Source organism: Pristis pectinata, chromosome 18 (assembly GCF_009764475.1).
Source record: "Pristis pectinata isolate sPriPec2 chromosome 18, sPriPec2.1.pri, whole genome shotgun sequence".
In the NCBI taxonomy this organism is placed as follows: Eukaryota; Metazoa; Chordata; class Chondrichthyes; order Rhinopristiformes; family Pristidae; genus Pristis; species Pristis pectinata.
The window spans coordinates 11,086,090-11,112,154 of NC_067422.1; the positions used below are offsets into that span (position 1 = coordinate 11,086,090).

General features: G+C 42.2%; 1 long non-coding RNA gene across 1 annotated transcript; it reads left to right on the forward strand.

Annotated features, from left to right (window-relative positions):
- The first annotated feature begins 26 nt into the window (after nt 1-26).
- Nucleotides 27-24,070, forward strand: LOC127579968 (uncharacterized). The gene is made up of 3 exons (XR_007957749.1): nt 27-9,011; nt 18,919-19,033; nt 23,731-24,070. It is a non-coding gene; the product is annotated as an uncharacterized LOC127579968 (long non-coding RNA).
- Nucleotides 24,071-26,065: the final 1,995 nt, after the last annotated feature.

Here is a 26,065-nt window from a genome sequence, read left to right on the forward strand (position 1 = left end):
GGAAATTGATGCATTTGGGAGAGAGTTCATAGCGCACTCCACTGAATGAGTGGCAGCGTGAAATCCTACGGGAGGGGAGAAACTTCTGCTAAGTATGTTTGACTAACATGCAAAAACAAATAATTGGCAGGAAATTCACTTTTAATTGATTATTTTTAAAAGTTAAATGAATGGTTAGAGAGTGGTGCCTTTCAGCATTAATTATCAGTGGTGACTCACTCTGTGACTATGATAAGGCATAGACTCAGATGGTAAATTGGCCTCTAAAAGGGCCAGTTTAGCTTCTGAAAATGTAAAGATCTGATACAAGACTGTAGAGTGTGTGTGTGTATATGTGTGTGTGTTTTTAATAGGTGCACTGAAAATTGTGTGACTGCAGGCAAACTAGCAGACAGGCACACTCGAGCTCAATTGGGCAGGGGCCTAGGTGGAGCCAGACTTTGGCTCAATGTCTCCCTGCTTCCTGCCTACATGCATTGTGACTTTTAGCTATATGTATAAAATCTGATGTGTAAATATGCGCTTACTTCCATATAGGTAGTGACCTCGGACCCAGAAACAATAACCCTCATTCCCCCCCACCCCATGTTTCAAATACCAGGCAGACTGGATGGAACAGTTAACAACTGTTATATTTTCACCTGCTAGAGCCGCTAAAGTGATAAACTTCACTCCCCCATCCCCACTCCCACCCAACTAAAAATTAATTTAATTCTTTAAAAAGCTCATAGGTTAGTTTATTCAGCCTAATATCACATATTGTGCACATCCTGTAAATTTTTGCAAGTTGTATTTAATGAATTGGTCAGGACGGAGATTGTATTTTTAAATAACGTTTGTACAGGTCACATTTAAGGCTGTCGTAGATTTTAATAAATCAAGTGATTTTACTTGGTTGATTTTTATAAATCAAGGTAGACTTGAACTAATTTTTATAAACAGATAAAGGAACTGAGTATTATAAATCTTCGTCCAACAAGTAGTACAAGTCTTGCAGGAAACACTGGTTACTTTTCACTGTTTCACCTGTCTTTAATAGCTTCTGGATCACTGATCCCATCTCTCGGTTCTTGCAGAAGATAGATCATTCAGTCAGGAATTACTTGTTTGCATTTCAGTCGTCAACTGACGATTGTCATCCTCTTTATTCCTGTGCTTTTGGTAATTATATCTTCCCCACCCTCATTTATTTAACTTCCTTTTTGTTTGGAGGAACTTTTGCCATCAATGGAGCATCCTAATTAATCCTTTGGAGCTCCTCTTTGTCCCCAGTGAGCAGGTGGGTCAGGGAACCTTATTCTGTGGGGAGAGCCCAAGAGTGAATGTTTTTATTTAAACCTTTGTGAAGTGTTTGGAGACCTTGCCTGTTCAAAACAACAATTTTAATGCTGCAAACTCCAGCCGTCCTTTCCCTCCTCTCCTGTGCATAACCCCATGGGCGACCCAGAGTATGATTTACTCTCTTGACTTTGGGCAGATATCCTTCCTCCTTCTGTGAAGTGAGATATGTTCTGCCCTCTGAGATAAGGTACCTCACTTTTCTGAGGTGCAAAGTGAACCACTTTTCTGGACTCTGAACTTTCTGGCAGTGAAGTTATCCTGACACTAATGGACTGTAGATCAGAAGCCTCTTGTTAAAGTGTAATAAACAGTGCTAAGAGACAAGGACTTAGTTAACTTTCTGGAGTGTAATTCTGTGTTCAGCCGGTGGGTATTAAAATCCACTGTTAGAGGAGTTGTGGGTAACCTTTAGTTTTGAATGTATTGTTCTTCAGCTTAGATGTTTTTAGTTCATTCACAAGCCCATAACTAATTACCCATGAATTGAGCAACTTTCTAGGCCATTTCCAAGGCAGTTAAGAATCAACCACATTGACTGAGAATTAAGATCCCTTGTGAATAACATTTGTGAACCAGATGGGTTTTTATGACAAATTAGTAATTTCATAGTCATTGTTACAGATTCTGGATGTTAATTCCAGATTTGTTAATCAATTGAATTGAAAAATGTTTGTGGTGAGACTTGAACTCTCTCCTCAGCATTGCTAGTCTAGGCCTCTGGATTACTAGTCTACTAATGCAACCACTGGCCTACCATATGACCTATTAATGTGCACCCCCTTGCCACAATATGCTGGAAGTTTGTCTTCTGCAAACTTTGGAAATACATAGACATTTTCCATTCCCTTTTTTGATGATGTTCTTTAAAAATTGACCATGTTTAAAAATGGCAACAATAGGACAAGTCTTTAAGAGTGTTCTCAGAAGAGTGCTTTCTGGAATGTACAGCAACTCTACATTCGGAACCCTAGTTTTCTGACCCTACCAGTGATGTTCTACATAAACAGATCTTGTCTAAGGCAGTATTTAAAGAGCCCTTAAAATCCTGCATCAGAACCAAAGCTTGGTGCAAACTTAGATTGTTTCTTTCTCTGTAAAAGTAACCTGTAGCAGAGGAGATTAAGGTTTTAATGTGCCTACCAGCCAGTGTTGGCAGCTCGCTGAACCTTTCTTTGATGCTGTACTTGTATACAAACCCAGAGAATTCTCCTGTTTTCGATGATTGCATCTAAATGTAAGCATAATTTCCACTTTGCCAGATCACAAAGTATTCCAGCCGCTTTAAACATCTGGAGGTAGCAGCAAGCACTTATTTAGTGTAATGACCTGCAGAGAGTAAATCCAGATAGTTGATGTGGTTGAAAAAAATTTGAGATTTAACCAGTCCAGCTGATGTGTGGAATGTTATTTTCTGGTCTCTGCATAGTTTGAAGATAAACAGGAGAAGATTGAGTGGTGCTGTGTCAGCATGGATTTGAGCTGCTTGTATAATGGTTTAAGTGCACTGCCTGAGAGGTCCTGCTTCATTGGTGTAATTCACCGCGGGATGCCTGAAAAAACATGCAATAGGCACTATGTAAATGTAAATATTTTTTCTTTCTAATGCATTGGATGCAGCACAAAACCTAATTTGCCTCATTCCCAAAGACTGATGGACAGGAGATTCTGGTGAAATGGAAGCCTTGGTTTTCCCCTCAGGAGCTGGGACCACTGTCTTGGGTCTTACAAAATGGTGGACATGAGTCTGGCTGGTGGAGAGTTAGGAGACTGGCTTGGAACAGAAGTAACCAAGACTTTTTTAACTGTGTAGTTATCGGTAAATCATTCAGAGATGAAGTAACTACCTGTCTGCAGTTTAGCAACTAAGAAATTACACAAGGTTAACTTTGCTAGAACATTGTTGGTTAACTTGTCTTGAGAACAGTGGTTACAGACTAAGGCTAAAAATGAGGAGCCAGTAACTAGGTTTATGTTTTTGATGTGGAGAGGGACAGTTGTTAGATGGATATATGTTTTCCACATTATTTATACTGTTGCCTTTACATGCAACTCTGTGAATCTATTGTTCAGCCTGAGCCATTAGCAATGCCAAAGTGTAGGGTTCGGTTTGGGCTCTGAAGGTTAAAGCTTGAGTGTGAGATGAAACACTCCAGTTCTGCTCACTCCTCATTGGGCTGACCTCTGTAGTTAAATCACCCGTGGACTCAGGGCTGCCTTCCAAATGTGATTACAAAGAATACACTGGTCATTTAGACTTATTTTTTTCTGTTACTTGAATCTACTTTTCACTAGTTTCATTTCCTTACTGTAAAGTAAAGGGACTTGACTTGTGGATTGATCTATCACTTCAGAAATTGATGCCTTATGTAGGTCAACCTTTTTAAATCGGACAGTTGTGAATGTTTTGTTTCAGTTAGGGTGACCAAGGTGCAGGGCTAAAACATTGCGAGGTCCAGATAACTTTGAACCTGGTGGGGTTCTGCTGTTTCTGAAGTAAAATACTAAGTAGAAATTGAAACTCTCTGGTCCGATATTCTGTGGTATGACAACTCCCCATGGTCCGGCAGATCTGTAGTAATTAACTAATTCTAACTAAGATATAAAATTAACTAAGATCTTCATAATCTGTAGCTAATTAAACTACCAATGCAACTTCTGCGATCTTGGCTGACAACATTTCTGACTTGGGTTACAACCATAAGACATAGGAGCAGACGTAGGCCATTCAGCCCATCGAGTCTGCTCTGCCATTTAATCATGGCTGGTTTATTATTCCATCTCAACCCCATTCTCCTGCCTTCTCCCCATAACCTCTGGCACCCTTACTAATCAAGAACCTATCAACCTCTGCTTTAATTATACCCAATGACTTGGCCTCCACAGCCATCTTGGCAATGAATTCCACAGATTCACCACCCTCTGGCTAAAGAAATTCCTCTTCATCTCTGTTCTAAAGGGATGTCCTTTTACTCTGAGGCTGTGCCCTCTGGTCCTAGACTCTCCCACGACTGGAAACATCCTCTCCACGTCCACTCTATCCAGGCCTTGCAATATTCAGTAGGTTTCAGTGAGATCCCCCCTCATCCTTCTAAACTCCAGTGAGTACAGACCCAGAGCCATCAAACATTTCTCACATGTTAACCCTTTCATCCCTGGGATCATTCTCATAAACCTCCTCTGGACCGTCTCCAGTGCCAGCACATCCTTCCTTAGATATGGGACCCAAAACTGCTCTCAATGTGGTCTGACCAACGCTTTACAAAGCCTCAGCGTTACATCCTTGCTTTTATATTCTAGCTCTCTGGAAGTGAATGCTAACACTGCATTTGCATTCCTTACTACTGACTCAACCTGCAAGTTAACCTTTAGGGAATCCTGCACAGGGTTACGCACAGTTCTTGGAGCCCTTATGTGACCAGGGGAGTGTCCGTAGTTAAAAAGAACAGTTCTCCTGCTTGGAGTAAGATGATCGGGAGTGATTTCTGTGGTCTGGATTTTCTGTGATCAGGCACCAGACAGGTTCCAAGGGTGCCGGACTTAAAGAGTTTCAACCTGTAACGTTTTACTTGCGGTTACTGTTGTTATGGAGGAATAGTATGAGTTAACCCTTGGGTAAGGTTCTGGATTGATAGCCAGAGGAACCAAATACTTTGTTCCCTGAATTTTGCCACAGCTGTAGCCCTGTTAATGTGTCTTTAGTTGATGTGAGGACCCCTTGCCACTGGTTATAGAGCTTACTCCACACTGAATGGAATTTTGTTTTCTCCTTTTACTCAGAGGGTACTTTCAATTGAAAGAGTAAAAGCTTAAATGGAGCTGCCAAAGTCATGTGAGACTATCAGCCAACCCTGGGTCTTCTGTACACACCATGTGGGCAGTAAGGGGGTTTTTAGGAATGCCATTAACTCAACCCACAATCTGCTTCCTGCAAAACTTGAATTTCTACTCCCCAGCCGAATGCCTCAGTAAATTCACTTTGATCCAGGGACTCAGTGAGGTCGTCCATTACTTTTGCTCCCCCATTTTACCCATTGTTTTCCTACCTGACTCGAGGAACCAAAAGCTATTTGCAGCTCTCTGTGTATCTGTATGGTATTTTCACAATTCTTAAAGACTGGATGTGCGATGGTAAATGAAATCCACTACAATGGTAACTACACTTCAAAATTACTTCATTGACTGTTAAATGCTTTGAGACATCATGAAAGGAATAAGTAAGGTGCTAAACAAATGCAAGTCTTTTTTCTTTCTTACCTTCATTAGAAACCGTTAAATGCTTGGTTGATTGAAGGGCCACAGTGCTATTTCTATCTGTCTCCCAATCCCTATTTTGAGAACTGACTCTTCATCATTAAAAATCATGAAGCAATCTGTATGTGATTATCATCAAATTTGTTAAGAGCCAGCAGTTAGACCAGAAAACTGCTTTATTAGTCGGGTTCTGCATGCGAATTTTACTTTCCAGTGAGAAATGTACTGAAGAATTCTTGAGTAGATGGAAGTACCCAAAGGTGTGTGTGTTGCTAGCTTGTCACACTGAACCTGACCGATTAAAACAGAAGACCATTTTCTGTTTTTGTCTTGAAAGTTTGTACTCATTCAGCCCCCTCTTCTGTCCCCACTTCCCACTCCTTATGTACCATTGAACCAATGCTGACTTAGCTCTGGGTTATTAAGCTGTGATTTTTGTCCAACCAGTAGATATTTATTTGGATAATGTTAGACAAGTCAGTGGAGCTATTTCTGTGCTGCTAAAACCCATCTAGAACGTAACTTGGTTTAAGCTCTAACACGTGCCCTTCTGACTGATGACATTTGGCAACTTGTGGAAGGGATAAGTTTAGCCATTTGCTCTCCTATTAAGTACCGTAGCCACATCTCAATCTTGTCTGTCTCTACCAAAAGACTTAACGTTTAATCCATAGTTTGGGATGATTAAAAAGAAAAGCATTTCCAAACACTTAAGGTTAATTTACGTTTGAGATGAGCAGTGGCCAGAATTTCCAGTTCTCAGTGGATGGCTTCCGAATCATCCTGGCATGTATGTGTGTGTGTGCGCGCGTGTGGGGTGTAAGATAGGCTTGTTCATTTAAATGTATATGTTTGCAAAAATACTGCACAACTTGTTTGAGTTTATTATATTTATGGCTGGTGTATAATTTAACTTGATTTATTTGAAGCTGGAGGGCATGTATTACACAGGGGAGTGAGAAAGTAAAGCTGCTGTATTCCTTTCTAATGTCTGTTTGTTTCTTTGGGCAACTGTTAACCATTTGCTGGGGTTCAATGGCTCTGCACTGTAACGGGGTATTGAGTTCGATAGCTAGTGATCCGCTGTGCTGAACGTGAGCCTCCTTCACAAAAGTGTCCACTTTGATTAAGCCCTTCTTCTGATCTCCTTTGCCCCAGGACGTTCAATGTTCCATTGCTTCTGCAGTCAGCTCCATAAGTAAGGAGATCTTCAGGTGGAAGTTACTTTCCCTGCTTTTTATCAGATCTCAGCCAAGTCAAACACACAGTGAGAAGGATTTCACCTTGGAGAGGAAGAGATGAGCACAAGTGCCTCCTGCTGTGGCCTAGCACTCTGTTCGCCAGTTGCGGGTACTGCTGTTTCCACATATCCTAATGATACTGTTGGCCATTTCGACCCATTCAGTATATGCTGGCTCATAGAGTAATTCCATTCCCCAGTAATTTTCCCTGCAACATATTCTCCTCACATTCCTATCAGCTCCCCCCGGATCTACCAGTCATTTACAGTCGCCAATTTTCCCACCAACCTCCACGTCTTTGGGATGTGGGAGAAAGCCAGGCTATCTGGAAGAACCCATGTGGTCACGGGGAGAACATCGAAGCTCCACTCCGAAAGTACTGGAGGTCAGGCTCGAATCTGGGTTGCTGAAACTGCAAGGCAGCAGCTCCACCAGCTGCGCCACGTTTTATTGGAGAGGTCAAGTCTGCAGCCAGCTTGACTCTCCCGCCATCTCACTGAAGCAAGGGCTTGGTGGGAATGGGCAGAGACAGCATGGGACAAAGGAAATGATGCCTGCCACTGAACAACATGCACAACTGAGACCTCACGGGGAGGATGTGTTACAACTGAGCACTATGCAGGGGGACAGGGAAATAGGGAGATGGCGATAAATGAGAAATAATATCGGTCATATAGTTAGTTATTTAGGACAGGTTGAAAGGATTGGAGGAATAGTTTAAGCATCTTAGTTGGGAGCAGACCTGTAGCTGAAAAACCAGACTTTTTGTGCACTGGTGATGCTTCTAGAGTTCAACTTGGTTGCTCAGTGTCCAAGAGGTTTACTCACGTAATGGAATGAAGCAGTAGCACCACTTGCGACAGAACCTTTGTTACAAAGGGCAGTGCAATGGTTTACAATGCTATTTATACACTCATTATTTATTTATGATGTGGACTGGCTGTTGTTGCTGTCGGATCTGGTTATTTTTGAATCTGCAGGTTCTTTCAGGAGTCCAGGAATGAGTTGAAAGCAACTTGGTGCTTCACTAAGTTTTATTGGAAAGGTTTAAAACAAAGAAACAGTCACAGAGCACATGGCACTAGCTTTACTATTAGGAGATGAGCCGAGACAAAAGGAACTAAAGATGAGCTAGGGCCAGGGGGGGAAGTGAGCAAGAGAGAGATTGACAAAAACCGACACTTTTTATACCTGAGATAAGAGGTCCTCCTTAGCTAACAACAGTCCAATCAGGAAACCTATTAGATATCTGTGGCCAAACCAACCAATGAAAAAACACATTCACCTGATGGACGAACCAATAAGCTAGGAAGCAGCCATTCCTTGTTCAGCCATTTGAGGTGCATTAAATACTATACATGTTTTAAAAAACTACATAAAACAGTCAAATCCAACATTGCTGAGAAGGATCCTTCAGTAAAGTCCCAGCAATCGACAAACTTACTTTGAAGCCATCAAGCATTTCTCCCTGCACCGTGCCCAGCGAGCAACAAGGCCAGCAGAAAGGTTGAAGTGGCGCCAAAGTTCTTTCCTCTGATAACTCTGCAAGGTAACAAAATACAGGGAGTCACCAGCATACTACTTTCTCTCAGGGGTTCAGGCAGCCAGAATAATGTGAGCTTGTTCTGTTATGACTTCTCTGAGCTCTGCGTCAATTAATCGGGTTAGAATTGGGGAAACAACTGCCCCGCTTGAATTTATTCTCCTCTGCAGTACTGCAGTGAGCTCTGCAACAGAGACCCTGGCTGGAAGCTGGCACAGACCAGTGCCATAAATGAACTGAACTAGCCTCCCATAGTGAATTTGACACCATCTGGTCATCAGACCATTAGCCCTTGTTCTGCCCTCCAACAGGCAGATTATTTATATTACATAATTGGTCATCTAGCTGGCATTGGACAAGCGATGCCGATGTTGCCACCTTGGAAGTTTTAATAAGCTTGCTGTAAATTCTGTGAACGTAATGATGGGTTTCATCTTTCCCTTGTCAGCCATGAATTAAGTAAGTGGATGTGACACGGATTCCATGCTAATTTTAAACTACTTTGTGTGTACAACCCACGGACTGTTAAATGAAGTGTTGCGTTTGAGTGAGGTATTCATTAAGTTTGAAAATGACCCTTGCAGAAAAATTGAAAGGAATACAGCAGCTTTAAAAGGGGACACTCAAAAAATAAAGTAAGAGAATTGTTTTTGTTTGTTCAGCATTGTACTATTTAGAATGATCAAGTTGTTATTCTAAGGAAAACTTCTTTGAGCCTTTAATATGTCTTAAGTCATGTGATTTCTGACCTCTTGAAGCTGATTGTTTCAGAGCGAAGTACTGTATTGATAGGCTATGGGTTCCTTTTCAAGTTTATGTCCCACTGTTCAAGACGGAGGATTTGGTTCAACTGAGGTGACCAGGGATAGGAACTTAATTCCTCTTGTTTCTGCATGTGCTTTGCCCCTCTGCTGTGGAGAGAGCTGAGCTTACAGTGGCCCAGTGAAGTTAATGGGTGCCATTGTGCCCAATGTACGCATGGCTTATTTTAATTCCAGGACCTCAATCCGTGTGTATAATTTATTTTGTCTGTTTGGAAAGTCAGTGCACAATTTAGCAATGTTACCAAATGAGACTTCAATGCAAACAAAATCCTCCCCCATGGCACTCCTTTCCCTGCCAAAAAAATAGGAAATACAATTTATAAAATCTCTTGGGATATGTACAAAGGGAAATGTAACTTGTGAATTTGAATTGTTGAGATTTGGCCTGATACCCATTGACACTTTCTCAGTTTCATTACTTTGTTGACTCCATTTCCCATTATAGATTAGCTTTCAGCCAGGTGTTTTGAGATAAAGTGCCTGAAATTGGGATGAATTTTGTCCTTGTGCTGCTTGTTCCAGATTATGACTAGAGTGATGAATCGTACCACTCTAATGAGGTGCGGCAACAACTAATTGCGTTGTGACCTTTGGCGTTCCATGCCCTTCCAAAGTTCTTCCTTCCCCAGTGACTGCCAGCCTGCAGTGTGTGATCAGTAAACTAGCCTTGCTTTTCCGCCCCCCTCCCAAGTGTGAGGGTGTTGCCCAGCTAAACAAAAGGCAGGTCTGGCAGTTGTGAACATGCATTGTCAGAGTATAATTCCAATCAGAACTGAGATCATTTGAATGATGACTGACACACAGGAGCTAGAATCATAGAGCAATGCAACATGGAAACAGGCCCTTCGGCCCAACTTGTACATGCCAACCACGGTGCCCACCGAGCTAGTCCTACTTGCCCGTGTTTGGCCCATATCTCTCTGAACCTAAAGCTGATAGAGTCCAATGTATTTTTCTAATCGCAGTAGAAGGGTGAGAAACTCTGCAGTCTTTCGTCTCTGCAGTAAGTTTCAAAATGCCTTGTTTTTTTTTGGAATGGTTCAATCCAAATGAGGACTTTGTATTTTCATTTCCCTTTCAAGTGTCTTGCTAACTTTGTGCTTTTATAACTGACTAATAACTCAGTGCCAGTCAGTGAGTTTGAGGCAGGACCGTATTCCACAGCAGACAAAGGTGTGGTTATGTACTAATTATGCTCATCAAAACTAATCTCAGTCACTTGAACAGCGCAGCCACCATTCTGATTGACAGGGGAATCACCCAATCACCTCTACTTTGGCTGTTTTGTCAACGATACGCACCCTTTTTCCTGATAATTGTCAAGTTTTCAAACCAATGGTTGGCTGAAATGCCATGTCAACTAGACACTGTTTTAGAATGAAATGATAATTATAGAGCTGTAATGAAAGCAGAATGCCAATTGTAGGTTTTCTGAGCATTCCCTTGAAGTTTGTTCCACTAGTGTCTGAGACATTGTGTATTGCTTAAGCTGTGTTCTAGAGCTGCTGTTAACCTTCTATATATACAAAGGGATGAGCATGCAATATGCTGTTTGGACTTTTATTCTGATTACTTTAGCTCAAAGTTGATATGGAAATGATGTGTCATTTGAGTGACTGATTTATATTACTTGAAGGTACAATGGGCAATGTTGCCTCTGCAGGAGAAGCTGATGCACTTGGAAAGGCTGCAGCATAGTGACCCGTGAACCAACAATCTGTCCCAACTCCCATGTTGTCCATGTAGTCAGAGGGAAAGCCTTCTCATTGCTTTTTGGAGCTCTCAGTAATGGGACAGGGTCATGGATGAGATATGATCTCCCTTGGTCTGACTGACAAGTCCTCTGATGGTCAGCTACTCCTTCAGAAGTAAACAGGCAGATTTTCCTCGTGTCATCAGTTCCTTGTTATCTGGATGATATTACCAGCCAAGGCCTCAACCCTTATAGCAGCAACTTGAAGTTTCAAGAGTGCAACATGGTCTTTGCTAATCATGAAATCCTTACATGCTTGAGGTTATCCAGGATTATATTAACTTGCTATCATTTATCATTAAATCTGATCTAATTATTTTTATTCCTGCAAACGCTTCAATCAATCTCAACTTAACTTGATTAATTTGTACAATATTTTTAAAAAACTATCCTGATATTTTGCAGGGCATTAAATATTCATCTGCAACTTTTGCAAAGATTAGGGTTTGGTGCATACATCTTTAAGAAAGTAAAATCTAACCCAGTCCAGGATACCTTCCAGTTAAAAACAATAATCCAGCTCTTCCTTTGTTTTTTCCAGCACTTTGCTGCCTTGTGTCTGAGCGAGGGTGGAAACTGTTGCTAAGAATTAGGATTGCTGTTGGTGAAGGTTGTTTCTTCATTCAGTCCTCTGAACTCCAGAGGATCCTCATTTGCATTCTGATTTATCTGAGGAAGTAAACAGAACATCATGAGCTTGGCAGTATTTGAAAGGAGACAGTGTAATAGGCTAACTAGACTGGGTAGATTATTTGGTTCATGGTGCCAAGTTCAGAGGCCAACTGAAAAGTGAAAAACTGCAGATATTGGAAATTAAAATAAAAATTAAAAAGGCTGGAAATACTCAGCAGGCCATCTGTACAGAGAGAAACAGGGCTAACGTTTTGGGTTGCTGATACTTCATCAGAACTAGGAAAAAACTAAAAATTAAACGTGTTTTAAGTTACAGAAAATTAGCGGTGGGGAGGATGGGATGGTGGTGTAGAGGACAATGGGAATGTCTGCAAAAGGATGGAGACCAGAGGAACTGAAAAACTGGAATAGTGGTGGTGTTGAGTGAGGAAAACATGAGGAACAGCATCATAACTTCCATTTCAGCACATTACAGCCATTGGGACTCAACATTTAATTCAGATAACCTGCCTTTCCAGTTTGTTTCAGAACTAGCCAATTCTGATGAATGGTTATTAACCTATCATTAACTCAGTTTTCCTCTTTCCACAGGTGTTACCTGACCTGCTAAATGTTTCCAGCATTCTGTTTTATTTAAGATTTCCAGCAATTACAGTGTTCGATATCTCATGGCTCCAACATTGTTTTATTATTTTCCTCCCCTGTTCTCATTCATCTTTTATTTATTCCTCCTCCAGACAGACCAGCCTTCACCCTCTGAACCACATGTGTCATTCAGTCTCCCTTGATCTCCACCCTATCATGGACATTCCTTTTTCTGTAACCTAAAGCTTTTTTGATTCCCAGCTGTTCCATAGTTTAGATGCAAGGCTACCAACCTAAAACATTAACTCTTGTTTTTCCATATTTTAAAATAACATGATTAAAGCATCAAAAAAATTAAAGATGAATATCGGTTTCTCTCTCCTCAGATGCTGCCTGACCCACTGAATATTTCTAGCGTTTTTATTTCTGAAGAGATCTGGCAGTCTAGATTGAGGGGTTTAATAGTCCTTAACCCCAATCTACTGCACTAATTCTGGGGTTGTGGGAAGGTTTCACAGACACTTCTGATGTACCTGTTTACTGCTGGGTACACACACCAGTTGGGGTGTGTGGCAGCACGAAGATGGCGTACCTCTAGCCTCTGTGTCACACCTATGCTGATCATTGGGAAGTAAGAAAGGGCGTTTCCTGTGTGAGGTGATAGGCAATATCATTTATAAACATAGAAAACATAGAACAGTACAGAAAAGGAACAGGCCCTTCTGCCCACCATGTCTACGCTCACCATGATGCCACTTTAAACTAATCCCATCTGCCTGCACATGGTCTATAATCCCTTTATTCCCCGCTTCCACCACCTCCCCTGACAGTGTGTTCCAGGCACCTACCACTCCCTATGTTTAAAAAAAAACTTGCCCTGCAAATCTCCTTTAAATATTTCCCCTCTCAACTTAAAGCTGCGCTCTCTAATTTGACATCTCCACCCTGGGGGAGAAGACCCTATCTATTACCTTTCGTGGTTTTAGATACTTTCATCAGGTTGCCCCCCCCCCCCCCAGCCTCCCAATTTCTCTTGCATTGTTAAGTTGCTATGGCAACTGTATGGTTTGGGGAGTCAAGCTTAGAAATTCCATTGTACCCAAAAAAGTGAGCATAGGAGGGGAGCAATAATGGTCATTTCTGGCCTGGTGTAAAACACCTGGGCATTATTGATTGGGCATTGCCCATTTTGAAGTTCCATCGTGCAGCTCCGTCCTCCGTTCCAGTTGAGCTCAGGATGACCAGTGGTCCTGCGCCTGACCATGTCACTCCTCTGCCCAAGTTCAGGACATGGGTGGAGAGTGACTCTTGCACAGATGGATAGACGACTGGGGAGAATTGGGGATGCAAACACAGGTTGATGGTGAGACAACATACTGGGGAGGGGGGGGGTGTGTGGAGAGCATGGAGATCAGAGAAGGGTTTTCAAAGGATGAGGGGTGGGTAGCTGTCTTAGCTGATGGGGCTACTTTATCATCACTGTACTGGAAAAAAACCCCACTGTTCATGAAATGCCTGACAGGCACTTTAGAGACAACATGACCCAAATTTCTATGCAAAGCTCAATAAAAAACTTTATTCAGGCACAAGGCAGCAAAATCCTGGAAATATTGGCACAGGCTACTGTCGGCAGAGCTTTTTTTATTTCAAAAATAAACCTTATAACAAAAAATATAGAAGTACAATAGAGAAAAAACAGTGCATGTCCCTACATTTGTAGTCCATACATTCACAGTGTTAACATTAGTTGTGTTTGCACGTTTTTATGTACAAGGCACCATTGCCACCTGTATGGCCTCCATGTGTGATACAGTAGTTTGAGGGGCTTCCACAATGGACCCAGCCCCTCAATGTCCAGTGGCAGATGGACCAGCGAAGTTGCAGAGACAGGCAGAGCCTGTTAATCGTAGTTTAAGCTTTGCACAAGTGCAATCCAGGACATCCTGAGCCAATGCATAGCAAAGTGTGAGTGAATTGCACATTTAGAGGGACAGTGCTAAATACCACAGCAGTTGCATCTGTTCTGAAATCACAGTGTGTGTGAAATCGGCTAAACTAGTGCAGAAGATCAGGGGGTTTAAATATAAATAAAACATAGCATGCAATTGCACTTCCATGATATTTCCACCAGTGTAAAAAATCGTTTGGCTTGAATCCAGTCCTACCTACACAGCTAGCCATACTCCTGATTATAACAACAGGGAGGTCAAATATGTCTGTTCGAAGCAGGTCTTCAAACTGAGCTTTTTAGGTGCACAAATGTTGTTGGTACTTCTTAAAACTTCTAGTGTATTTAAACATACTTAGTTTACAAAGAAATTAATTAGTGTACACCACAGAAATTAATAAATCAATGCAAGTTTTATTTAAGTGATGAGGAATCAGGTTATTCAGAGATAATGTATTCAACACTTATTTGCAAGTATTTTTTTGGGTACAGGCATTTTTAATAAATGTGGGTCAGGTTGCCACTCTCAAAGCAGTCAACTAATAATTTTTAATTTAAGGTAAAGGAGCCCTTTCTGGCTTGTTACATGGTCCTGTTGGTCCATGGAAGAATGTGCACATGTGACTATGCAGGTGAATTTAGACAGCAGCTAAAATTGTCACCCAACCAATAGAGAAACTTGACCTCTTGATATTAATGAAACCAAGCATTGAACAATCTGCTGTGAAGCAGCCAGAAGATGGTGCTGTTAGAGCGCACACAGTATTGCTTCATTGACCATTGTCTCCACAGAAACCCATGCTCGTTAAACATCTTCGTAGATCTCAGTGACTAATGCTATTAATACCTAGCTTTGTACCCTGGCGTAGATTAACGTTTGAGGTTCTGTGCCTCGGGGTTAAAGTTCAAAACATAACTGTAAAGGCGAACAGTGAAGTAAATGGCAATTCCACCAAATTGTGCTTTATATGGTCAACCAAAAGCCTTTTATAAACTCTGTAGTGTTATAAAAACAAAAGATAATATCAGGAAATTAAATCAGTCTGCCTTGAGTGTTGTATAATAAAAACGAAACTCTGAAATTTTGACTCCATTATGACCTGTTTGAATTTGCTACATGCAGTGGTGAGATACCCAGTTGTCTGTCACTGCGGTCCTTTTGGAAAGGACATATGTTTTTATAGATTTCTTTAAACCCATTCTGTGTAGGTTTTTAAATTCTCTTGTTGGCTTTCCAGTATTTATATAGTTCAGTGAAATCATTCACCCTTGTTCTATGAAAAGCCACAGAGCCATGCTTTGGTTTAATAACTAATGTGGCGCTGGCTTTAACCTTCATCCAGGTTCACTATGCTGCAGATTCCTACTCATTGACCTTTGAACCACTGTGCAGCCAACCAAGTCTGTGCCAGTGGCTATTTGTACATCATATCTGATTGTTGCTGTAAGATGTTTGTAAAGAATTATTACTGATTTTGGAAAACAAATATATATTCAGGTTGCTCATTCTAATTGTGTGCAATTGTACTGATTTAACTCAATAAAGAGGTATTTTTCCACAATACCACATCACCCGGGATATTTATTGCTTAGAGTAAGAAACTAAGAACATTGCTCAGAAATAGTTTTCCTACCTCAGATTCAGAAGGGTCAAGACTCCAGAAAACTCCAAGCGGACACTTGTTGTGGTAATGCTGCCCTGTCAGAAGGACCTTATCATCAAGTGTTAACCAAGCCCTGATTCCTCACCTATAATGGCATTATTCTGAGGTCGAGGACAGTTAACTCTTCATATCGGCTCCAGACAAGAACAGTTCAACTGGTCCCAGTTCCCCACCCTCCTGCAAGTTCTCTCAGGTGCTTATCCAGCTACCTTTCGAATGCTACAATTGAATCTGTCTTCGCTGCTACCCTGGTTGTGCATTCTAGACCTTCACCACGTACAGTGTAAAGAAGTTTTTTTTAATGTCATTTTAGGTTCTTTCGTTATCTTTATTCCACCTGCTCTATTTCTTAAACCCTTTGCTAGTGGGGACAGTTTCTCTCCAACCACTGTGTTCAAATCCTTCACGATTCCATGATCTCAGCTCCAAGGAGAACAACCCCAGGGTTTGAAGACCCTCTAGAATTGTTCCAGTAACTCTCTTCTGCACCCTCTACATCTTTTCTCTAGTGTAGTGCCGTTGGAGTAGGATAATGCTTTCCTTGCTCTTGCGTTCTCCCTGCCTGGAGTTTGACATTTATTATTATTCTCCTCAATACACCTCTATGCTGCACGCCAGCGACCTGGGTTCAATTCCGACCGCTGTCTGTAAGGAGTTTGCACGTTTTCCCCGTATCTGCGTGGGTCTCCTCCGGGTGCTCCAGTTTCCTCCCACATTCCAAAGACGTACAGGTTAGGAAGTTGTGCTCATGCTATGTTGGCGCCGGAAGCGTGGCGACACTTGCGGGTTGCCCCCAGAACACTCTATTGCAAAAGATGCATTTCACTGTGTGTTTCGATGTACATGTGACTAATAAAGAGATCACATCTTACATCCAAATCCAGATCATTGTTATGGAGCGGTCTTGTTACCTACTGCATACTAACTCTTGTGTACATTTCCTCCAGCCTTACAATCTTCCACCGCTGGGGAGGGCTGATTTCAAGACTGTAAGACAGGACCTGGCAAAGGTAGATTGGGAGCAGCCACCAGAGGGGAAAACAACATCCGATAAGTGGGAGGTGTTTAAAGGCGAGATAGTAAGAGTTAAGAGTCAGCATGTCCCTGTAAGGATAAGAGGCAAAGATGATAAGATGAAGGAACCTTGGTTAACAAAGGATATTGAAGATTTAATCAGGGAAAAGAAGGAAGCACAGGTAGGCATAGGAAATTGGTACTGGGGATATAGGAGAGAAGGAAGAAGTTAGAAGGGCAAAAGGGGGGCATGAAATGGCCTTGGTAAGCAGGATTAAGTAGAATCTTAAAACCTTTTATATGAGAAACAAGAGGGTCGCTGAGGAAGGAATAGGCCTCCTCAGGGACATACGGAGAAATCGATATATTGTCAAACTAGGGGATACGAGTGGGTTCCTAAATGAACATTTCTCATTGGTGTTCACCAGGGAGACGGTTGTGGAGGCTGGAGAGTGCGTGGGGGTGGGGAGGACTTCACTGATATTCCGGAACATGTTTGTATCAGGAAGAAGGAAGTGTAAGAGATATTGACACACATTAAGGTGGATAAATCCTCAGGGTTTGACGGGATCAGTACCAGGATGCTGAAGGAAGCAAGGGAGGAGATTGCGGGGGCCCCGATGGAGATTGTTGCATCTTCGTTAGCCATGGGTGAGGTCCCAGAGGACTGAAGGATAGCTAATGCTGTTCCCTTATTCATAAGGGCCAGTAGAGATAAGCCAGGAGACGACAGGCCAGTGAGCCTTATATCAGTAGTCAGGAAATTATTGGAAGATATTCTAAGGGAGATGATTTATGTTCATTTGGAAAGGCAGGGAGCAGGGTAGAACAGTGGCAGATAGAATTTAATCCGAACAAGTGTGAGGTAATGCATTTTGGGATATCAAATGCTGGCAGGGCATATACAGTAAATGGCAGAGACCTTGGGAATATTGATGTCTGGAGAGACTTTGGGGTACAAGTTCATCATTCCCTGAAAATTGGTGATGCAGGTGGCTGGGGTAGTGAAGAAGACATTTGGCATGCTTGCCTTCATAGGCAAAGGCCTTGAGTATAAGCATTAGGGTGGCATGCTGCAGCTGTACAATACATAAGTTAGGCTGCACTTGGAGTATCGTGTACAGTTCTGGTCACCATACAACAGGAAGGATGTGGTAGCAATAGAGAGAGTGCAGGGGACATTCACCAGGATGTTGTCTGGAATGGAGGGCTTCAGTTACAAGGAGAGGTTGCATAGGCTGGAATTGTTCTCACTGGAGCGGAGGAGGCTGAGGGGTGACCTTCTGGAGGTGTGTAAGATCACGAGGGACATGGATAGGGTAGATAGCCAGAGTCTTTCTCCCAGGGTAGGGGAGCCTAAAATTAGAGGGCACGGGTTTTAGGTGGGGTGGGGAAGAGAAATTTAAAGGAGATATGGGAAGCGAGTTTTTTTCACAGAGGCAAGTGGTTTTATGGAACAGGGTGCCAGAGAAGGTGGTAGAGACAGGTACAATTACAAGGTATAAAGGCATTTGGACAAGTATTTGGATAAGAAAAGAGTAGAGGGATGCGGGCCTACTGAGATTGATCTAGATGGGCATCACGGTCAGCATGGACAAGTTGGGCCGAAGGGCCTCTTTCTGTGTGGTACAGCTCTATGACTATACTATTCCGTTCCATTATCTCGCCCAGTATCTTTCAGCACTGCTGCGACTCTTTTTATTTAATGGCTTCCAATCTTTGACTCGAAAGCTTTAGCCAGAATCATACTGTGTGCAGCATCAAGATACAAATGCTAGAATCCTTTACAATCCAGTATAATTATCACTAAGTGACCCAGCACTGTGCAAAAATCTAGGCAGGCTATCCAGCTAACAGTGTTGAACTTTGGTGACAATGAGGGGTCTTGCTATGTGAAGTCGCTGAAGGAAAGCTGCAATTAATTTCTAGGCAGACACAGACTTCACACAAAATGCAGGAGTCATTATTGAACATTTTTTTCCCCAGAGAATGACTGGAATGTTCAACGAGTGCCTCTCAGGGCCAAAGGGGGCACAGGGCACTTGCACTTAAGACGGACATAATGATTAAAGTCTGATTAGAATCGATTAATTGTTTGCATTCTGATCCCTGTACAAACAGTGGAGCCCTGTCTAGCTGAGATTTGCTGGTTTTTAACTGGAGAATCACTGGATAACCTGGTGTTGGATGTGGCCGTATTGATTCTAGAGCTGCGGACAGGAAAGCAACAAGAAAGGTAGGTTCCTTTTTAATATGTAGAGCATAGAACAGTACAGCAGAGGAACAGGCCCTTCGGCCCATGATGTTGTGCTGAATTAATTAAACTGGTAATTAAATTCCTAGCTAAACTAATCCCTTCTACCAACACAATGTCCATCTCCCTCCATTCTCTGCACATTCATGGGCCTATCTAAGAGCCTCTGAAACACTTCCATTGTACTTGCCTTCACCAGCACCCCAGGTAATGGTTGCCAGGCATCCGCCACTGTCTGTGTGAAAAACTTGCTCCGCACATCTCCTTTGAACTTACCCCCTCTCACCTTGAATGCATGCCCTTAGTTGGTATTATATCTTCCTTTGTTTATAGTTGCTTGTAAATGTTATTAGCTTTTAATTCATTTTTTAATAATGTTTATTTATTTTGTAAAGTTATACAGTTTTAAGCATTTTAAACATCTCAGTTTCAGAGGCATTTAAAACTAATGGTGCTTGAGCATTTACAATGCCGGAGACTGTTTCAAGCTGCCAGTGGTGTTTTGGGATGGGGTTTCCTCCGTGTGCTGTCAGTGTCCCTGCTGGTGTTGAGGTTAAGTGTGCCAACAAAGAGATCATGTGGATATGATAAGTCCATCCGTGAGGAGATTGTGGATGTCAATTCTGTCTGGAGGAGACTGTGCCAGTCTCATAATATGAGGGCTTATCTGATGGAGACACAGGAGACTGCAGATGCGGAATCTGGAGCAACACACACAAAGCGAGAGGAACTCAGCGGGTCAGGCAGCATCTACGGAGGGAAACGGACAGTCGATGTTTCGGGTCAGGACCCTTCACCTGAACTCTTTATCTGCACGAGGACTTATCCGATGTTTGGCCTCAATTCTAATTTATTGCTCAATCACCACAACCCTTGACAAACCTACGATCTGAAATACTCTGTGCCTCTGACTTGAATATATAGGTTGACTTGTTCCTTAAGTGGTCTCTGGGGTAGAGACTGCACATCCTTATGAGAGAAAAATTATGTACTTCCCCTACCAACAAAAATATCCCAACAGTATTTATTGTATTAAGTGGAAGTGAGCTCACAGCAAGCTTCAGGCCTGAACCATGAGGCACCTCACAGACCTGAAGAGCAATAGTGTCATCAGGGTGCGAAGATACCAATTAAGATTAGATAAGATAAAATATAAGATAAGATACCTTTATTAGTCAAGTGCATTGAAATACACAGTGAAATACATCTTTTGCGTAGGGTGTTCTGGGGGGCAGCCCACAAGTGTCACCACGCTTCCGGTGCCAACATAGCATGCCCACAACTTCCTAACTCGTACATCTTTGGAATGTGGGAGGAAACCGGAGCACCCGGAGGAAACCCACACAGACACGGGGAGAAGGTACAAACTCCTTACAGACAGCGGCGGGAATTGAACCCGGGTCGCTGACGCTGTAAAGCGTTATGCTAGCCGCTACACTACCGTGCCTGCCCATAAAACTTGATATCACCCCAGATGGGACTCGAACCCACAATCCCTGGCATGCCAGCCCCAGACCGTCCATGAGTCCAATGGAAGGAGATGTGAATGAGGAGGAAATTTGGGAAGGGGGTTGAGATGTGGTAGAGGTTTGGGGATATGGGCATTGTTGGCAGCCTGTGGTTTGTGTTTGAAGCTGGAGGACCATTCTTGGTTTTGTTAAGTTCAGGAAAATATTTATCCGCTGAAGACCATTGGTTTGGCTGCCATTCACCTGGGAGCTCCAAGTCAAATGGCAGAGACCAGGATTGGTCTCCATCCAGTATTCCAAACGGGCCTGAAGCAGGTCTTGGCCCTCAAACTGCAGAATTGGGAGGGGACGTGGGGAGGGGAACGGCTCTGGAAAGCCCTTGGACAAGTGCAGAGCCCAGGACATATCGGGCTCTTCAACTTGGAATACAGGTACTGGGTGAGCCACTTGTCAAATCAGAATTGGGCAGACGGAGTGCATCTGATTTTTACGGGTGTCGATATGTTAAAGATGATATCCTTGGTCACCATTGAGGAATCCAGCACACTTGATTTAGATGTGATTACCATAGTTAAATACCAAAATGGAAAGTACTTATTTGTTGTCCCCTCAGTCTCAGTAAGTGCACACATTTGCCAAGATAAAAATAAAAAAATAAATGTTGGCATGCGGTATGTTTAATCTGTAATTATAGATTGGTTTTATCAGATAGATATACTTGGCGTAGTGGTCTGATTATATCTGTAGCAGCAAGTTTGAAATAGCAAATGGACGGCCCCTTCTCCTAAAGGTCCAATTTGAACCAGGTGTGGCCTTTCTCAGTCAACAGGCTACTGCTCATGTTGGACGAGACTCCGCTGTGTGGCCCACACACAAGAACTGATTTCTACAAGGCTTTTATTGTTTCTTGTTGAAAGGCGAATACCAGAAAACTTTAATTTGTCAACCCTTAAAGGCATTTGGCATGGCGAATACAGTGGTCCAAATTGCATAATTGCCAGCAAGGTTATTTGAAAAATGCAGGTAAATTATAACGTTCTTTGAAAATAATTTGCCGTCTTTGCACGTCGCTGGTCTCTGCGAGGCTTGGATCACGTAGGCACTTACATTCTTTCCATCAAGTGGCTGAACTGGGAGGTTTAAAACTCTGGTTTAACTACAGCACTTGCTGTGTTTGTATTGCAGTCTGTTTTGCAGTTAACTGTATAGGAATGGGATTAGGGAGGGGTTTGGAGGAAAGAATTGATCCTTTGGAATTCCATGTCCTTAGAATGATGTGAGTGATGCTATCATCCAATGGCATTAGCATGCAAGATGTCAGCACATGTTCCGAGAAGCAGGAATCTAATACCTCTGGCAAACTCTTGTTTGCAAGGAGTTACATTGAATTTACAACCCAAAAATACACCACTTGGTCAATAGGTCTGTGCCAGTGTTTGCACTTGGTGTAAACCTCCTTCCAATCTGCATTATAGGAATGTTTATCCAGGTATTGGATGGCATAAGACGGGCTAATTGAAAGATGAGGGATATTCCAAGTGTGATGGACAATGGGAGCATACGTTCAAGTTCAAGTTTATTGTTGTCATAGGCATACATACACAGGGTATAAATGCCATGAAAATTAGCTTTTTGCAGCAGCTGTACAGTACATTACAAGCATGACAAACATAAGTTAACATAACCTTAAATTAACATAAATTATACAGAACCTACATTTGGGCAAAAATAAACAACAAAATAAACATAACTATACTAGAGCAAAATTGAGAGAGAGGAAAAGAAATATAGTCTGAGGTAGAGTTAGGGTTTGTCAGGTCAGTTCAAGAACCTGATGGCAGTGGGGAAGAAGCTGTTGTAGAACCTTGAGGTGTGGGTCTTCAGGCTCCTGTACCCCCTGCCTGATGGCAGCAATGAGAAGAGGTCATGGCCCGGATGGTGGGGGTCCCTGATGATGGATGCCACTTTCCTAAGACATCACCTCTTGTAGACGTCCTTGATGGTGGGGAGAGCTGTATCCATACATAGTGTCCTAAATCAATAGATAAGAGAAATGAAATGAATTACAGAGTCAAATTGTGTGATATTCCTGTCCATACCAATCACTCAGCTGTTATTTAGATTTCTAGGAATACAGTAAAACTCTGATATTCCAGCAAACTTGAAGCTTTGATGCTGAACTGGCAGATTTTCCAGATTATTGGTTATTACTCCTAGTAATATACCAACACACTTTTCAGTTCACTTTAAAAAAAATGTTGCACATTAGTATAATAAATTTTCCGTGAACAAGGTGAGGTTAGAGATAGCATGGGAAACAGGTCCCTGCTAAGTTTAAAAGGAGCGTGATGGGGTTCCGGTGAGTTTAAAGGGAGCACGGGGAACGGAACCAGGTGAGCCAGATGCTGAACCTCTGGGATCTCTGGAAAGTCCGACACTGCGAGGTTAAAAGACAATGTGGAGGTTGACTAAGCATCACTTGGATGCTTGAGACATTCAAAATGAAGCTTGCTCCGGTCAAGTTGAATTTATTGTCATGTGCACAAGTACGGTGAGGTACAGTACAATGAAAAACTTGCTTGCAGCAGCATCATAAGCAATAGGTACAGACAACATACAGAATATAAACTATACATAACATTATACCACACAGTAAGTAAAAAACAGTGTAAAAACAAGACCTTAGTGAGAAACAAAAGGACACAATCAAAGACAGCTTTCAGAGTATTTAGGTATTTGGTAACCAGGTAACCGGTAACACCTTACCAGCTTAGTGTTTCTAGGATTTTCTGTTTTTACTTCATTCGATGTGAATGTTGGCAGTGGCCCTGAAGTGACCTACAGGCAACAGAAAACTTAATGAGAGACTTGGGATTTTCAATGCAAACAAGAAGGTTGCAGCACGAACATCTCATTCAGGTACAGAATCTACAACCGACTGATTAGGTAGAGCCCTGCTCTTCTGTGTAAGGATTGCTTATCAGACTGATGTTAGGAGTGTAAATCTTGGGAATGAATGGCACTTGTGTCCTGTTGCCTCAATCAATTATTCCCACGTCTGCCCAGTTGCAGAATACGTGATGATGTCAAAATATCAAGTGTAATCAAATGAAAGTACAATTGATTAATAAATGTCTACTACATTGTCTTCTCTGTAAAATATTTTAAAAAGTTGTCATGAATGCCATGTCTTTTCTTGCAACCCATCAGGTACCAAATGGAAAAGTACAGCTATAATAGTGGGACTCTATGCTGAGTCTGGTCACAGCGAGAGGTCAACAGGAGGACTGAGAATATATAACGTCCTCACCAACCTGTGGGAATCCCCGGCTTGTGACTGATCAAAATGGAGGAGCATCCGGGTTGGCACTGAGAACGCTGAGACTCCTGGATGGAAGTATAGACGGTCCTGGACAGAAGTATAAACTCCCTCAACACTCAATCAGCCATTCCATTAGATCTATATTCTTTGGAGTTTGGAAGAATGATCTTATTGAAACATATAAGATCCTTAAGGGGCATAACAGGGTAGATGTTGAGATGTCTTCATTAGTGGGAGAATCTCAGCTGAGGGGACATAGTTACAAGACTGGGGCTGCTATTTAAAACTGAGATGTGTGGGAACTTTCTCTCACAGGGTCTGGTGAGTCTCGGGAATTTTCTAGCCCAGAGGCTTATGGAGGCTGGATCATTGGGAATGTTTCAAGAGGAAGTAGGTAATGTTTTGAAAGATCAGGGAATTGAGTGCTCAAGGGAACTGGCACAGAAGAAGAGATGAGGCCTGGAGAAGATCAGCCATGATCATATTGAATGGTAGGGAAGGCTTGGAGAGCTGAATGGCTTACTCCTGCTCCTAGTGGGCAGGCACGGTAGTGTAGCGGTTAGCATAACGCTTTACAGCGCCAGCGACCTGGGTTCAAATCCTGCTGCTGTCTGTAAGAAGTTTGTACGTTCTCCCCATGCCTGCGTGGGTTTCCTCCAGGTGCTCCGATTTCCTCCCACGTTCCAAAGACCTACAGATTAGGAGGTTGTGGGCATGCTATTTTGACTCTGGAAGCGTGGCGACACTTGCGGGCTGCTCCCAGAACACTATGCAAAAAGATATATTTCACTGTGTGTTTCGATGTACATGTGACTAATAAAGAAATCTTATCTTATTTTCTTATTTACCTGGGGCTGAGATGATTAAAATCCAACCAACAACCTTTGTTGTAAGGTGTGATGCCAGCAAGTGGAGAATTTGTCCCGTGCGTCCCATCGACTTCAATTTTACCTCAGCTCCTTCATATTACTGTTGTGATGCCAAGGACGGAGAGCCTCACCACATCTTTCCTTTTTATGTAATTCTGTGTAATTCCTTTTTGGTGTGAAATGATAGTCCAATTTAAGATACTCGCTAATTATTCAAAGCTGTGAGATATTCAGGTGGAGATCTTCGAACCATGAGCAGTTAATGTAAATTTGGGTTGAAGTTTCCCTCAGTCTACTTTCTGTCTGATACTGTCCCCAGTACTGTGCAAGGTTGGTAATATTAGGAATAGTTCTGTGTTCCCAGTGACAAACCACATGTGCAAGGGATGCAAGGTACAAAATTAAGGTTTTATAGCCTTGTTTTCTTTGTTATCTCACTTCTGTTTGGGCAGCCTTCAGTTAAAAGTCATTTTACTCATAACTCTTTGTGGCAGAATTCTACCTCTTGCAAGAAAAGTTATAAAATGCCCCCTCCCACTTTAGCGACTTCCCAGAATCTTTGTTAAAAGGGAGGGCAATCATGTTTTTTTCATAAGCATCACTGTTCAATCAAAGACCATCAGAACCGGGACTTTTAATATAGTTGTAAAATAAAAGCTGTGTGTTTAACTGAGTTTCTAATGGATGCTGACAGAAGTACTGAAATCCAGATAATCTCAGCAGATTTCCTCCCTGGTGCGCAGACAGAGTGGAAGCACTTAATGTAAATTTGGGCAGAGTTTTCCTCAGGCTATATTCTGTCCAATACCATTCAGGACTGCCCAAGTTTGCTTATATTCGGAATAATCCTGTGCTCCCAGTGGCAAACAGCATGTGCAAGGGATGCAAAGTGCAAAACTAAAGCTTTAGAACCTTGTTTCCTTTGTTCTCTTCTTTCCCTTTTGGGAGTTTAGAATTATCCTTGTGGATTTTAAATTTGATTTAGGAACGTCCAACACATGGAAATCTATCACAATGCTTTAGAGCTCCAATCCAATCATCACAGCCTTGGACTGCCTGAGGGGTAGTACGTTATAACCACAGAATGAAAGGAAGCTGAAGCTTTTGAGCCCCAGTGTACCGAATATTACAACCAAAGCTTAACTAGCAAAACTATTCCATTTGGAACTCCTACTGCTTGTCGAGCTAGTACATGCACTGAGAGAGGGCATGGTCCTTAAAGGTTTTATCAGAAATGGGTTGAATTCTGTATCTGAAACACAAATGTAGCTGCATATTAATGTGCTGAAGTTACTTGACTGAGGTAGAGAAATATTGGTTCCGAAATCGCATGTGGCTGAGCTGCTGCAGAGGG